Here is an 18,184-nt window from a genome sequence, read left to right on the forward strand (position 1 = left end):
CTTCACTCTTTCTTCAACACCTAGGAGCTCAGCAAGAAGTGAAAAGTTTTCCACTATAATATGAAAAGAAATCTATCAGAAAAAAGGATAAGTTATCTTCAGCAACTTATCAGAGGATCTACGATCCTACCTTTCCTAATCCACTTGAAGGGTAAACTATCCCCACCAGGAATGGAATCTCTCTTGACAAAGAAAAAATGATTTTTCTAGAAGGAAACATTTAGGGTGGTCTTATATATGGGGATAGGCTAACGAGGTTTGACTTCAAGATAAATCAGGTGGATCTAAGAGTTATCAAGGTATACAGGTATGCTAGTTTTGAAAGTCCATACTCAATATTTTATTTGTCAATAACTTTTTCTACAGTGAATAATGCCCTCCAAAGCATCGGCATGGTCTAGATGTAGCTTATATCGGTCATAGTGAAAAAGCCTTGAGTGAACTTTGGGAATTGGTATGAATATTCGATGAGAAAAGGGTACGCCGGAAAACATACCCAGGTTTTTTAACAACAATCACACCTTTTTGACGAGTCGAAATGAAGATATATTGTGCCAGATGGAAAGAGTGGAATCAAATCGTCAATCTCCGGATCGGTAAATTTGTAGATCTCGGAGGAAGGACTGGTAAGAAGGTTTTGTGAATACACGTTATTGGATTCCGATTGTTCAGAAGAATAGACGGAAACTGTTGACATATTCAAAAAAATCCATGGAAAGAGAAAAGGAAAAGAGGATACCTAATTTTTTCCGCTGACTTGTGAAGATAGAGTAACAAGAGTCGTCACATATATAGAAGGAGAGGGGGTTCTCAATATAATATAAATATATATGATGATTATGCCTAATGTTTCAAATCTCATCTGCTTTTGCTGGCAATTTGAATTAAAAATTCAAAAGGACAGCTATGATCTTATCACAAGCCCCATTATGGGGGCAATTGTTAGGGCATAGATATTTTACGCCGAGGATACATTATCATTACACGATTATGTACTAAAAGTGGTCAAATAAAAACACGCTAATCTAGACACTAGGTAATACTCTAGACTCTTAAACTTAACTTAAACTACTAACCGACAAATGTATCAGTCGACTCTAGTACAGCTAAGTAAGTCAGGATATCGAACCCACAAGACTTTTTAAATTACGTGACTAGTAAATTAGACTCGACTTACTAACACAACTATTTATTAATATTATTTAAAGTGGGATTTTTTAAACTATATAATATTAAAATAATAAAATAAACAAATTATTAAAACATAATTAATAAAACACAAGACAAGCAAGTTTGACTGATTCAGATGATAACGAAAAACCACCTAGTCTCTAATCCCCAAAGTGTCATTTATCAAATAGTTGGAAAATAATAGTTATGAAACTGGGATCGTAAAATAGACACTTGAAAGAAAACTCGGATAGGATCCTGACTCTTCTCAAGAAGACACCTATGGGTTTTAAATAAATTTTAAGACACAACAGTTTATAAATTAAACTCCCTTACAATTATCTAATTAGTTTATGAAAGACTACCTTTTTAGAGAAATCCTACCTTACAGCGTGGAAATCAAATGTAATTTAATAAACTTAATTGATTCTCTAGTTAGGTTTATTAATCAAACCTAGACGGACTCCTTACGAAGAACTAAATCTAGCAATCTTAATCAATAAAGATCTAACAACAACCTATCACCTTACAGCTTTCTAGGTTAGCAACACACTTTTATCGTTTGACTAATACTATTATTCCTATGATCTTATTCAATTTCAATCATAAACTAGTCAAAAACACAAAGTGGGTGACCTAACAAAATCCTATTATATGAAACAATCACCAAGGATAATGTGAAATAATAAAACTAGAACAACCAAAACCAAGTGCACATACGCATCAATCAAATAAAATCAAATAGTTTACTAAATCATAAACCATAACGAAAAGAAATAATCCAACTAAAATCAAACATCAACGATGATTCATAATAAGCCTAGGCAGTCTATAAAGTTTAGCATAGCATCTTAAAATAAAACAAAACAACGATAAAAGAAATCATGGAGAAAATATGAGAAGCGAAATATTAAAGGCGATAAAACCTGTAGTTTTCGATCTTGAATGTAAAGCTCTTCACTGAATTGTTCCTTGCCCTCAAAACTTCTAAAAATCGCAAATATATGCTCCTAGAAACTCCAAATTCGTCTGGTGGCTGAAGGGTATTGTTCAGGTTAAGATTAGGGGTGTTTATATACTAAAACACGGCCCAAAACCTGACAAAAACGTGAAAACTTTCTGGAATCTGATGTTGGCCGCGCCCCTGCGGCCATGTATGACCCCCTGGTTGCGCGACGCAACATGAAATATTAGGGGGGCCGGTCTGACCATCTGATTCGATCAGTTCTCCTTCCGGTTCATTTGCTGATGCATTCTGGCTTCTTGTTTTGGCTATTTTGACTCGTTTTTCGCCCTTTTTTTACCACGATCAACTCCCGGAACTTACAAACACAATTATGTTAGTAGTATACGAATGTTAGCTAATAAAAACTAATTAAATATTAAATTAAATATTCACTAGAAACATATATATTTAGCATTATATCAATGATTTCTAGATCAGTAGTTCTAAATATATGTTCCAGATTGTGTCAGGATCAAGGATTCTCGATACTTGCTATTAACTAACGATTTTTCTCATTGTATATTGTAATATAAGCAGGTCTAACGGCTGATGACTTGATCTATCCCACTATTTCCCAGTCCAAGATAGTTGGCACGTGGTCAAATGCATACAACAACTATAGTGGAGTAGTGGCGAGACTATAGGAAATTTTGTTATTATGTTTTCGTATTTATATCGAGTCTTGATCAGCTAGGTTACACACCTTACACAACTTATACTTTCTTTCACTACAAATCTAGCGTTATACACACTTAGCAATCATTGTAATAACTAATCAAAGCTTCCACCATTGTAACACCATTTTTGGATCAATATAGTGGTGATGGACGATTTTTCATAAACTGGGGTTTTTGTGCTGACGATCATCATCCTATCAAGGGCTTTTCCTCAAAATAAATCTTTGTGTTCATCCTAATTTTGTTTACTCAATCACTATTATTGTTTAAGCACTCTACCTCACAAATCCGATTTGGTTCCATTATCCTTAAAACCGATTTTTGACCAAAACACCAACTGTGGGGTAAGTAGTGTTTTTTAACCTCAAATCCATATTCACATTTGTTCTAAACCATTACCTTGCCAAGTTATATTAAAAAAATTGGCCTCTCAATCGAAAGCTGCTTCATCCTCCATGCCAACCACGCTTTCCGGAGTTTCTCAACCACTTCCTCCTCCATCTGCTACCAAGAGGAGCTGAAGGGTCAAGCAACATGCCTCCTCCCTCAACGAGGCCTCCTATCAGCTTGTCCATCCAAAGATCTAGGTCTCCCAACACAAGGACGGTCCTATGTCTAACGATGATGTTTTTTATATTTTAGTGCAGATGAAGGAGAACATGGAGACTCAGAAGCGACCAACAGCACTATCTTAAAGTAGCTCGAAGATATTCGGGCATAGGGGAAGAAGCCATAGGAGGAATCCTCCAGTCCAGTGGAGGAATCCTCCAGTTCATTGAAGCCTGATGTATATAAAAATAAACATCTTTTAAGCATCAAATAATCTCTAAAAACAGTTCAAATAACTACTTATCATGTTAAAATATATTTTCAGGTATATCTAAGCCTCAAACGAAGAAGCAAATGAAAATGCAAAGAAAAAACAAAGAAAACCAAAGAAATTAACAAAATACACCCCCCATGCTTCATGGAACACGCCCCCATGCTTTCTTGTGCAAGAAAAGACAAAAATCTACAAGAAAAGACAAAATACTGAACTGCTGGACATGGGCCATGTTTAAGGGAACATGTGGCCATGGTCACCTTTCAGAAAAGACAAAAGAAAATACAATAGACAACCAAAGGAATGGGGCCGTGCCTCACATAGCACGCCCCTGTGATGAGTCAGCATGTACGATCTGACATAGCATTTAACACGACTAGACATCACGACACGGGGGCATGCCTAACTGGACGCAGGGTCGTGCCTGATCAACCAGACAACCTATAAATAGAGGTGCATGTTACATTAATATGGGGTCGTGCCTGATCAACCAGACAACCTATAAATAGAGGTGCATGTTGCATTTACTTGGTGTGCTTGGAGAGAATTCTATACGGTTTTCAGTAATAAAACACCCACTTTACACTCATATTAAAGATCTTGTGGAGAGTTTGAAGGCTTGGAAGTCATCATTCTCATCATCCATCACCATTAAAGAAGGAAGATTCATCCATATTTGGTTAGATTGTTCTAGTTTAATCATGTGTTTGTTATCTTCATCTTCTTTGTTGTTCATAACTATGCTCATCATGAGCTAAAACTCCAATTACCATTTAATTTCTATGAAGAAGCTGTTAGTGCCCGGTTTTGGTGTCCGTAGCGATCGAATAATTTATAGATAGTCAAGGTTGTTTATTTAATGTAAAATGGCCCATTCGCTATGGATTGTATTGCGAATGAGGTCCATTAGTTAGTTAACTAGACTAGTGTTAAGGTATGAGCCCATTCGTTATGGAAGCATAACGAATGAGGGCTAGTTCGTTAAGTTATTACCTATTCATTATGGAAGCTTAACGAATGGTGTCTAACTCGTTGTGAAGATATAACGAATCAGACTTAACTTGACGAACTAGAGCATATGCCCTATATATATGCTAGTCATGCTCATATTTTAGTATGTACAGATAGAGAGATCTAAATCTAAGTTAATTATCTCCATAACTTATTATTGTTCACCATAATGTATTCATCCTCTAATTATCAATAAAGTATGTATTTAACGTATTGATCTTTCTCGTGTTCGTATTGTTTAATTGATGTATCGACGCGGCTAGATCCATGGTAGGTTCCAACAAGTGGTATTAGATATGAAAGGATACAAGTTGTTGGTTTGCTGAAAAGATTTAAAGATTGTATGTCAGCACAAGCCCGAAAATCATCAGTCAAGGGGGTGTCTGTTAGTGCACGGTTTTGTGACTAGTGATTTGCAGTTGAAATATTCAATATTAAAGTATTCGATAGCTACGAAAAAGGGGGTGTCTGTTAGTGCACGGTTTTGGTATCCGTAGCGATCAAATAATTTATCGATAGTCTATTTATTTAATGTAAAATCGCCCATTCACTATGGATTGTATAGCGAATGAGGTCCATTAGTTAGTTAACTAGACTAGTATTAAGTTATGAGCCCATTCGTTATGGAAGCATAACGAATGAGGGCTAGTTTGTTAAGTTATTACCCATTCGTTATGGAACCATAACGAATGGTGTCTAACTCATTATGAAGATATAACGAATTAGACTTAACTTAACGAACTAGAGCATATGGCCTATATATATATTCTAGTCATGCTCATAATTTAGTATATACATATAGAGAGATCTAGATCTAAGTTAATTCTCTCCATAACTTATTATTGTTCACCATAATGTATTCATCCTCTAATTATCAATAAAGTATGTAATTAACGTATTGATCGATCTTGTGTTCGTATTGTTTAATTGGTGTATCTACGACGGCTAGATCTATGGTAGGTTCCAACAAAGCTTTTTTTTACTTGATGATTATATTAAATATGTGATTTAGTTTTAGTAAAGTACAAGATTATTTTGCAATTATCCTTTGATGAGAAATGTGTTATCACTTTAACTTAACAAATCAAGGTTGATGATTAACACTCATTCATGATTCACTCATGTTCTTGGAGACTAGAAATGGTAAAAAGAATATCTTGATAACTTATCCATAAAAAACATGGATCCTTATATTGTACTTAGAAATGATGAGATATAAGCTATGATCTATTTCTCGAGTTTTGATAATTCTAAAATAACATTGTTAACACGATTGCTTAGGTTATCTTACTAGTTAAAGAAATCATATGTTAAAGGAATGTGTAATTATAACCTATTAAAATCAACCAAGAGGATTTGTGTGACTAAAAACTAACCACCCAAAGTTGTTAGAATTGGTATTTGAGAAATCGAAGTCAATCCTTTATACTTTACTAAAACTGCTTACTTACTTAAATTGACATTCTCGTGGTAGATATGAAGTTATGTATGCTACTTTCTTTTATGTCACAGGATAAATTCACTTAGAAATGAGGGGTTATTCTATCATACATTATCAAAGCAAGTTTATCACATATTTACTTTATAATCATCAACGAAGAATGGAGTGGATTCTTGATTTTAGATGGTAACTTTCATATAATTGTTTAACTCATTTAGAATTTCTCTTCTTGTTGATCTCTCTCTCTCTCTCTCTCTCTCTCTCTCTATATATATATATATATATATATATATAGATCAAGGTTAAAATAAGAAGTAAAACTATCCTAAGAAGTGTAAGAAGTGTTTTTTACCCTTAAAAAAATAAAACACACTAACAATATCCCCCATCAGATGACCACATCCAACGCCCGATATTACTTCTCACACTTCTTACAAATAACTCACTTATTATTATAGCCCCACCATATATATATATATAACTCTAAAAAGTTTAAATATCACACTAAAATGATTATCTTCTCCGATTAAATTAAAATGAAGATTTATTATTAGAATTATTTGTGTCCATGGATTGATACTTGGTTCTTACCAATATTATTCTACAAATATGATAGGTACACTTGCCTATTTTGTGTGTGGTTAGTCTTAGCAGAAATCACTTTCATAAATTTAAAACATGATCTTATGTGAAAACTAAATCCATCATATTTAATGACTACACACCGCATCACATCAAATCCCTTAAGGATTTCATTAGCAAATTTAGCACGAAAGCTCTAGAGATTCTGAACCAGGATGTTGTGATGGTTGTGCAAGCTTTCAAAATGGGTCTTAAGAATGATACTTCTTTCTATGAGGATCTTTTGATAGATCCTTGCCAAAATCTAGATGAAGCGAGAAAAAAGGCTCTAAGGTTCATCAGGCTGGAAGAAGATAGGGTTTAGGTTATAAGGGAAGATGGCCACGAAAGAATGAGAAAAGCGGTGCTTGGAAAGACAAGTCCAAATGATGCGCTTTTCATTAAGATTTTGGTCATATGACAGAAGATTGCATCGCTCTAAGAAGGAAGATCAGCTACTTACACAGCAAAGGTAATTTAAAAGAGCTACCGGGAAACAAGAATCGATGTCGGGATCCCGAGTAGGACCCAAAAGGGCTAAATCCCCACCACCTGGTGCTCTAGTTGTAAACGTTATCTAGGGTATCGGATATTTGTGGCACGTCCTACTCAGCAGCCAGAAGGAATGACAAAGTAGCCAACGCAAAGAAACCAAAAGGACTAACTAAGACTATGATCCTGCCCAAATAATAAGGAGTCACGTTCGACTATGAGGACAGTAGCAATATTCGGGATCCTCATCTCGATGATTTGGTTAAAACCATATATATTTCTAATTGTTTTGTATGCATGATCTGTTGGAATTACGTATGCCCGAGACACATACTTATACTAATGTGGCTAATTGTGTTTGATCCAAGTCGGGTCATACCCAATAACAAGCTAGACAACACCAAATATATTCTTTTAATGATTTGATCATTTAAACGAATACCGAACACTACGTGTTTAGAAAATTGGTTTTCTAAACAAACACACTTAAGAATTTAAATAAATTATCTGGATAATTTGTTTATATATAAATTAATTATTTAATTGGTTAAATAATTATATGAATGTATGTACATTTTATAAAAATGAGTTTTATAAAATGAATGGAGAAGTTTTAAATGGTTAAAACAAAAACACAAAAAAAAAAAAAAAAAAAAAAAAAAAAAAACAACAAAACCGGCCACCCCATGTGGGTGGAGGGTTTGGTCCCATCCAAAGTTTTGTCCTTTTGTGTTGACCACCTTTTATTAATAACCATTCACAAGACATGCATTTTAGAGGTTGCTTGTTTTTGAAATTCAAGTGTTGAATCAAAAATTACTCTCTCTTCACTCTCTCTCAAAACCCACGGCTCATTTGAGCATTTTGTGGGTGCTTTGTAAGCTTGTTTTGGTGTTCATAATTCCTAGCAAACAACTTGGTGTTGCCACAAATAGCTTGGGGTATCACACTCTTGAGGTCTTCTTCTTTGGAGGCTTGTCATTCATCCACCATCCTCTTCAACAATCCACTTGTTCTTCTAAAGGTAGAAGAAGGTACAATTTACATTTTGTGAGCATATTGTTCTTGTAATTTTGATCCTAGCTCTTTGGGTTTTAGTTTTAACATAATGGTATGTTCATAACTTGTTTTAAAATCTTAGCTTCCGTTGCGTTTTCTTGTTAAATATGGTTAACTTGAACTTTGATAATCTTGTATAAAACCCAACAATGGCATCAAGAGCCGGTTACAAGGACTTATGCTCCTTACATGTTCCTAAATTTCGGGTTTTTTCATGGGTGAAAAAGGGGTCCGAAAATTTGGTGGATTTTACCCCTCATGGTTTTGTAAGATCTTGACATGCATGGAAAGATCTTAGGAAACCATTTAACATTTGGATGTTGAAATATCAAAATTGTAAAATTTGGGGGGGGGGGGTGGCCGTAGCCTCTTGGGGGGGGGGGGCACCTTTTGTCTTTGTGATATTTTGGGCATTGGTTGCTTAGGTTGCATGCTTAGAACATTTGGTATGTTTGGATGTGTCATAACCGAAACCTAGACCTTGGATGTGTTGATTGTTGTTTTGTGTATGTTGATTATGTTTATTATTCAATATGGTTGTAATAATTCATAATTTTAGGCTTGTGTAATTTATTTGTTCATAAATGGTATGTAATAAGTAGATTAGTTGCATTTTCTTCATTTTAGAAAAATATGTATTAGGATACATGTTGTAAAAAAATTGAAGATGCAAGAATTGGTGGATTTGGGCCTTGGACCGAAATTTTGGGCTTGTTGGGCCTCACCGGCCCATCATGGGATTCAAGCCCATTAGGCCCATAAATTTCACTCTTGGGCCCAAGAAGACTTTTGGAAGTTTGGAGCCCATTAACAAGCCCAACAAGAACACAACAACTTGGAAAGGATACTTGAAGCATTTGGATGCAAGATCAAGTGGGAGTCAACATTCCATCCTTGTGTCATGTTTTGTCCCTTAGGTGTGACTTATGACCTATACTTGTTTCGGCTAACAAGTATGGTCAAATTTAGCGGTTTTCGGTTATGACTATATTTTGCATGTGTATGCTTGGTTGTTTGTTTTACTTAATGTAATGTGTGGTTGATAGATATTAGGATATCCAAACCGTCACATAGGAACGACAACAAGCATAAAACGGGTTCTAATATATTTTTGGTAATATCGCGTCAATTAGTTTAATTAAATGGGTTTATTAAAACTAAGCGATCACTCACCTATAATAAAATTGGTTTTATTATAACTAGAACCTTGAAAATTGGTTTTCAAAATCGCCATATTTCTAAATGCATGTTAGGATATGGCATAATGTTTTTCAACTAGAATATTTGAAAATTTAAAATCCCTTTTTCATAATTACCAAAGAAACAAGTCTAACACCATCCTTTTGTATGACACTTAACGTATTAGGGAACTTTAAATGGGATAAAGGTCACCTAACCATTTTGAGCAAACTAATATACTTAGGGTAATATTAACATATTTGTGGGATAAAGGTCACCTAACCACTTGTATGTTAATCTTACATGTTTATACAAGTAGGACGACTTGAATTGGAAACCATGTGATAAAGGTCACCTAAGCATGGGATCCAATGGTGTTGATGGGATAAACATGCCAACACGAAATAAGGATTTCGAATGGTCCCATACCTCTAGAAGTTGCAAAGGGTTGCAATTGTCAAGGTTGACTACCTTGTTAAATCAAATAACGGGATAAAGGTCACCTAACCGAAATTTGATTTATCGTTGGATTCTAGAATTTAATTATTATTTTAAAATCTGGAATAAAAGGGTATTAATAATTAAATTAATTAAAATACTAAATAGAACTTTGTTAAATTTTGTAGATGGCCGCTAACAATGCAAACACCTCTACCCATAACACCCGTAACCTATCCTTAAGAACCATCCTTGAAAAGGATCGTCTAAACCATAATAACTTTATGGATTGGTATCGCAACTTGAGAATAGTTCTCAAGCAAGAAGAGATATCATATGTCTTAGACGATCCCATTCCCGACGAGCCTGACGTGGAAAATGAGGAGGCTTATAACGATTGGGTCAAGTACACCAAAGATTCGGTGCAAGCCTCATGCCTCATGTTAGGGACTATGATTCCCGAAATCCAAAAGGATTTCGAGCATCATGGGGCATACGACATGATAACTCAATTGAAGGAAATGTTCCTTCAACAAGCTAGAGCGGAACGTTTCGAAACGGTTCGAGCGTTTCATGCATGTCGTATGGAGGAAACCCAAACCGTCTCATCTTATGTCCTAAAGATGAAAAGCTACATCGAAAAGCTTCGTAGGTTGAATTGTCCCGTGTCTAATGAGTTGGCTACGGATTTGATCCTCAACTCTTTGACCAAAAGGTTTGAAACCTTTGTCATGAATTATAACATGAATGGATGGGACAAAAGCATTGGTGAGCTTCACGCAATGCTAAGAACGGCCGAAGCGGGAATGGGTAAAAAGGTTTTACCCGTTCTAACAATCGATGAAGGAAAAAGGGGACATAACTCCAACCCCAAAGCAAGTGTTGCTAAGGGCAAGGGCCACGTCCGAGGAAAGGGAAAGAGGAAAGCCATCACGCCCACCAAACCGAAGGAAAAGAAGCAAAAGGTTGCGGCGCAAGATCCATGCTTTGAGTGTGGAGAGATAGGTCATTGGAAAAGGAATTGTCCGACCTATCTCAAAGCGTTAAAAGATAAGAGGGATGCGGGGCATACCTCAGGTATTATCTTTACTATACATATTGAACTAAATGTTATTTCTTCAAATACATGGGTACTTGATACCGGATGTGGAACTCACATTTGCAATTTGTTGCAGGGGTTCAAAAGAAGTAAACAACTCAACAAAGGGGACATTAGTCTCTTTATGGGCAATGGAGCAAGAGTTGAAGTCCAAGCCCAAGGAGACTACATGTTAAAGCTTCCAAGTGGTTTGGAAGTAATTTTGAAGAATGTTTTGTATGCTCCTAAGTTAAGAAGAAACATTATTTCCGTGTCCCTTTTAAAACAATGTGGCTTTGATCTTAAATTTATAGATTATGATATTCATGTTTTGATGAATGGCATATTTTATTTTAAAGCTATACCCATGAATGGTATATATGAAATAGATCAAATTGGTGCGTCACATAGTAGTTCAATGTACAATGTCAACACCAAGAAACTCAAGAAGGACTTGGGTGATTCCTATCTTTGGCATTGTCGCCTTGGACATATAAGCAAGAATCGCATGCAAACTCTTCGCAAGAATGGTATTCTAGAAACAAATGAGTATGATTCATTTGATGTATGTGAATCTTGTTTACAAGGCAAAATGACAAAGCAACCCTTTAATAAAACTTTTGAAAGGTCAAAAGAATTATTGGGTATCGTACATTCGGATGTATGTGGTCCTTTTAGACCAATGACTAGGAATGGTGAAAGATACTTCATTACCTTTATTGACGATTATAGTCGATATGGTTATGTGTACTTAATGAAACACAAAGATGAAGCTTTTGAAATGTTCAAAGACTTCAAAACTGAAGTAGAAAGACAACTCAAGACCACAATCAAAGTACTTCGTAGTGATAGAGGAGGTGAATACCTAAGTGGTGTTTTTCAAGATCATCTTAAGAGTTGTGGAATTATTTCACAACTTACTCCACCTGGAACACCACAACATAATGGTGTGTCTGAAAGGAGAAATCGTACCCTATTAGATATGGTTCGATCGATGATGGCTAGAAGCACTTTACCTCTATCATTTTGGGGCTATGCTTTACTTTCCGCTGTTCGCATATTGAATATGGCTCCAACCAAGAAAGTGGAGAAGACACCTTTTGAAATATGGCATGGAAAGGCTCCATCGCTATCATTCTTAAGAGTTTGGGGTTGTGAAGCTTATGTAAAGCAATACACCCCAAACAAATTAGAAGTCCGATCCACTAAGTGTATCTTTATAGGTTATCCTAAAGATGATTTAGGATATTACTTTTACGATCCTAGTGAGCAAAATGTTATTATTGCTCGAAAGGGTAAGTTCTTGGAAACTAAGTTCCTTAAGGAAGGAACTAATAGTAGAACAGTGAAACTTGATGAGGATCAAGAACCACAAGATGATACACAATTGGTTGATACTAGCACTCAACAAGAGGTTGTTGAAAGTAATCAAGTGGTTGATCAAAACACACAAAACGTTCGCAGATCTGGTAGAGTTAGCAATCCACCTGAAAGATATGGATTTTTTGTAGAAGGTTGCTACGTGGTAGATTCGGATGAACCAACCACATACCGTGATGCAATGTCCAAGAATGATTGCGACAAGTGGCTTGAAGCCATGAACGTTGAGATGCAATCCATGTATGACAACCAAGTTTGGGAATTGGTTGAACCACCACTCAACTCCAAAGCTGTTGGAAGTAAGTGGGTTTTCAAAAGAAAAACTGATATGCATGGAAACTTGGATACTTATAAAGCAAGACTTGTAGCTAAGGGTTTCACTCAAACTCAAGGGGTTGATTATGATGAAACTTTTTCGCCTGTGGCAATGCTAAAGTCTATTAGGATATTATTTGCCATAGCTGCACATTATGATTATGAAATTTGGCAAATGGATGTCAAGACCGCTTTCTTAAATGGATATCTTGAGGAAGATGTCTATATGGTTCAGCCTGAAGGTTTTGTCGATCCAAAACATCCTAATAAAGTATGCAAGTTAAAGAAATCAATCTATGGATTGAAACAAGCATCTAGAACTTGGAATCATCGTTTTGATGAAGAAATCAAAAGTTTTGGGTTCATCAAAAACGCTGATGAGGCTTCTTAGTATTGTATGTCGATGACATTCTACTATTTGGAAATGACATTCCAACCATGGAAAGCGTTAAGGCTTGGCTTGGAAGTAGATTTTCCATCAAGGATCTTGGTGAAGCTGCCTATATTTTGGGAATAAAGATCTATAGGGATAGGTCAAGGCGCTTGATAGGTTTGAACCAAAGTACATACATTGATAAGATCTTGAAAAGGTTCAAGATGGAAAACTCCAAGAAAGGTTTTGTACCTATTCAAAGAGGGACCATATTGAGTTCAGCTCAATGTCCAAGCTCAAAGGGTGAGCAAGAGATGATGAAACAAATCCCATATGCTTCTGCTATAGGATCCATCATGTATGCGATGATATGTACTAGACCGGATGTGTCATGCGCTTTGAGCATGACAAGCAGATACCAACAGAATCCAGGAAACAGTCATTGGATGGCTGTTAAGAACATATTGAAATACCTTAGGAGAACTAAGGATATGTTTCTGATATATGGATCTGGTGAGGAGGAACTCGCTATAAAAGGTTACACGGATGCGAGCTTCCAAACTGATCGAGATGATTCTCGATCACAATCTGGGTATGTGTTCACTCTTAATGGAGGAGCTGTCTCTTGGAAGAGCTCAAAACAGGAAGTGGTAGCATTATCCACTACAGAATCAGAATACATCGCCGCTTCATTGGCAGCTCAGGAAGCTGCATGGTTGAAGAAATTCATTACTGATCTAGGGGTGGTCTCTACCATTCAAGACCCCCTAGAAATCTTTTGTGACAACGAGGGTGCGATTGCTCAAATCAAGGAACCTCGTTCGCACCAAAAGACAAGGCACATAGAGCGGAGATTCAACTACATAAGGGATGAAGTTGAAAAAGGAAAGATATGTATTCGCAAAGTTGGAACTGATCAAAATCTTGCGGATCCATTCACGAAGCTCCTAGAAAGACCGAAACATGAGCGTCATGCGAGTGGCTTAGGACTTCGATATTCTAGTAATTGGATTTGATCTATTTTGTATTTACGTTTAAAAGACTTTTGTAATTTAACTCTTTTATATGATTATGGAATCTTGAGTTAAATTCTAATTTTGCATGTTTAATCCATGAATAAGTTATCTTATTCTAAAAGTCCGTAGTCGATCACATTTGTGGGAACAAATATGAAGCAAGACTATTATGAACTAGAATTGGTGGATATTCATAAGGAATGAATATAGAGCATAGGTTTGCTGCCAAGGTTCATAGATATTTGTGGGATACAAATATTGGACTGACCCGCTCTCAATATTACTACATGGAGTCGATGGACCTGATCATTAGTAATTTTGAGTAAAGGAGAATTTCATATTATCCTTAGACCTGAGATGTATACTGGGTCTTGATTTTCACCAAGTATTACACTTTGACTCTCCCCTTCGCTATTCGTAAAAGATGGTACATAAGGATGAGCTCGGGTGGAGTATAAAGTGATAGTGAGAGGCGTATACAGTCAAGATGGAATTTGTTCTTCTTATGTGTTGAGAGTTTAGATGTCTAAGGCCTGATAAAGTTGAATTGCAAAGAGAATGATCGCCTATGTCTCTTAGATCCAACATGACATCTAGTAACAAAGGGATATAATGATAGATTCACCTAAATCATATCAAGTAAGGGACTTGAAGGGATGATGTTATTGAATGGCACTTCGTCAAACACATTAGGGGTGGTGAACTGTTGTTAGGCGGTATCCACCACTTGCATTAATTTTCTATGTATCTCGTGCAAGTGGGAGATTGTTGGAATTACGTATGCCCGAGACACATACTTATACTAATGTGGCTAACTGTGTTTGATCCAAGTCGGGTCATACCCAATAACAAGCTAGACAACACCAAATATATTCTTTTAATGATTTGATCATTTAAACGAATACCGAACACTACGTGTTTAGAAAATTGGTTTTCTAAACAAACACACTTAAGAATTTAAATAAATTATCTGGATAATTTGTTTATATATAAATTAATTATTTAATTGGTTAAATAATTATATGAATGTATGTACATTTTATAAAAATGAGTTTTATAAAATGAATGGAGAAGTTTTAAATGGTTAAAACAAAAACACAAAAAAAAAAAAAAAAAAAAAAAAAAAAAAAAAAAAACAACAAAACCGGCCACCCCATGTGGGTGGAGGGTTTGGTCCCATCCAAAGTTTTGTCCTTTTGTGTTGACCACCTTTTATTAATAACCATTCACAAGACATGCATTTTAGAGGTTGCTTGTTTTTGAAATTCAAGTGTTGAATCAAAAATTACTCTCTCTTCACTCTCTCTCAAAACCCACGGCTCATTTGAGCATTTTGTGGGTGTTTTGTAAGCTTGTTTTGGTGTTCATAATTCCTAGCAAACAACTTGGTGTTGCCACAAATAGCTTGGGGTATCACACTCTTGAGGTCTTCTTCTTTGGAGGCTTGTCATTCATCCACCATCCTCTTCAACAATCCACTTGTTCTTCTAAAGGTAGAAGAAGGTACAATTTACATTTTGTGAGCATATTGTTCTTGTAATTTTGATCCTAGCTCTTTGGGTTTTAGTTTTAACATAATGGTATGTTCATAACTTGTTTTAAAATCTTAGCTTCCGTTGCGTTTTCTTGTTAAATATGGTTAACTTGAACTTTGATAATCTTGTATAAAACCCAACATGATCTTTGTGGATAATGGAATTTTAGTAAATATCATCCAGTTGGACACCCCGAAGAGATTGAATATTCTGGAATCCGAGATTGTATCAAAGTCCTAGGTCTTAGTGGGATTCAGCGAGGAAGCCAAGACTACAGTGGGAGAGATCAAACTGCCAGCCTATGTGGAGGGAGTAAACTATATCCATAAATTTTGTGTTGTTGATGCGTTGACTTCTTTTAATGTTATCTTAGGCTGAACTAGGATCCATGATATGAAGGTTGTACTTTCAAATTATCATCAGTGCATCAAAACTCCGATGCCTTGGGGAATCGTCAAGATTCAGGGCGACCAACAGGAGGCTAAAAATTGTTATGCCTCATAAATGAAACCTACGTCAATACCTAATAAGGCATAGCAATCAATAATCAAAACACTTGATGTATTGAAAGCAGCTGAACAAGAGGTCAAAGAAGTACAAATAGATGATAAGGATCTTGACATCAAGGTGTTGATAGGAACTGGGATTCCTAAGGAAATTAAAGAACTATTGGCCAAGTTCCTTAAGAGCATAACTTCAATTTTTGCATGGAAGCATGAGGACATGACAGGTATCTCTAAAATTATTATTACTCAAAAATTGGGTTTGGATAAAAATTACATGCCAATTCAACAAAAGAGAAGAAAATTTGAACCTAAAAGAAATATAATCATCCAAGAAGAGATGGAAAGATTGTTGAAAGATGGTTAGCCAAATGTGGAAATAGTCCAGAAACAGAATAACAAGTGGAGAGTTTGTGGTAAGTACACGCACCTCAAAAAAGCTTGCCCCAAAGATCCTTTCTCGTTGCCACATATAGACTCCATGGTAGACATAACTGTGGGGCATGAGATGCTGACCTTTATGGACGCCTCCTCGGTATTCCAACAAATCTAAATGGAACCCTCAGACCAGGAAGACACAACATTTATGACTCCAACAGGTATATATTGTTAAAATGCCATTCCTTTTGGTTTAAAAAATGTAGGTGCCACCTATCTAAGACTGGTCAGCATGATGTTCAAAGAGCAATTGGGGGACACCATGGAAGTATATATCGACGACATGGTGGCTAAGTCAAAGATATATGGGGATCACCTCAAGGATCTTCAGTAACCCTTTGTAATACTAGACCAATACAACATGAAGTTAAACCATCCAATTGTCACTTTGGAGTGGGGATAAGCAAGTTCTTACGATACACGACTGCCAAAAGGGGGATAAAAGAAAGTCTTTAGCATATCAAAGCCATTGTGAACCTGAAGGCACCTGCTAAAGTGAAACATATCCAATGGCTGACCAACAGGATAAAGCCTTAAACAGATTTATTTCAAGATCCTCATAAAGTTGTAAGGATTTCTACGAGATCCTGAAAAAGAACAAGATATTTGAATGGGGAGAAAAGCATAATAAGGCACTTGAAGATATAAAAGTATATCACTCATCAGCACCTTTACTAATGAATATTGTGAGCCATTGTTCCTCTATCTGGTGGTATCCCGAGATACTCTAAGTGTTGTATTAGTCAAGGATCACAAAAAGCAACAACATCCTATCTACTATGTAAGTAAAAGTCTGCTTGATGTTGAAACCAGGTATTCTCATTTAGAAAAGTTAACTGTAGATTTGGTTATGGCATCCACTAAGTTAAGACATTATTTTGAGACATCTATTATTTTTGTTAAAACTAATTATGCCGTTAAAAATGTTTTAAAAGAGTCTGAAATGTTCGGTAGGATGGCTAAGTCGTCTGTTAAACTAAGTGCTTTTGATTTAGTTTATGAGCTTGGACATCAATTAAATCCCAAGCTTTAGCCGACTTTGTGGCTGATTTCAGTAGTGATATCCAGCAGGAAGTTGACTAGGAAGTTCAACAGCTAAACCCGGATTAGGGTAAGTGGATATCATTTACTCTTAGGGCCTCAAATGTCAGGGGGGGCATGCTTAGGAATCATACTGAAATCCCCACAGGGGGGACATAATACCCCAGGTAATCAGATGTGATTTCCAAGCCACCAATAATGAAGCCGAGTATAAAGCTTTAACTTCTGGCCATCAGTTGTCTAAGGATTTAGAAGTTAAAAGTATTCATGTATTTGTGGATTCCTTATTGCTTTCTAACCACATCAATGGCTCTTATGCTGTTAGAAGTGAGAAACTAATAGAATATCTTCGGATAGTTAAAAGTTTGGCAGAGAAATTCCATTCTTTTATTATTGAATAGGTACCAAAGAGGAAAATGCAGAAGTAGATGATTTGGCAAATCTTGGATCTGCCTTTAGGACTCCGATGAAAAAAAAATTCCGATCATACATATCCTGAATCCAGCTACAAATATGCATCCAATCAATAAAAGGGAAACAATTAAAGATGATGCCAAACAAGTCATTGAAATAGCAGATTCTTAAGAT

The sequence above is a fragment of the Bidens hawaiensis genome, unplaced genomic scaffold (genome assembly GCF_021521415.1).
Source record: "Bidens hawaiensis isolate Kalapana, Puna unplaced genomic scaffold, B.hawaiensis_p1.1 tig00000416_1, whole genome shotgun sequence".
NCBI lineage: Eukaryota > Viridiplantae > Streptophyta > Magnoliopsida > Asterales > Asteraceae > Bidens > Bidens hawaiensis.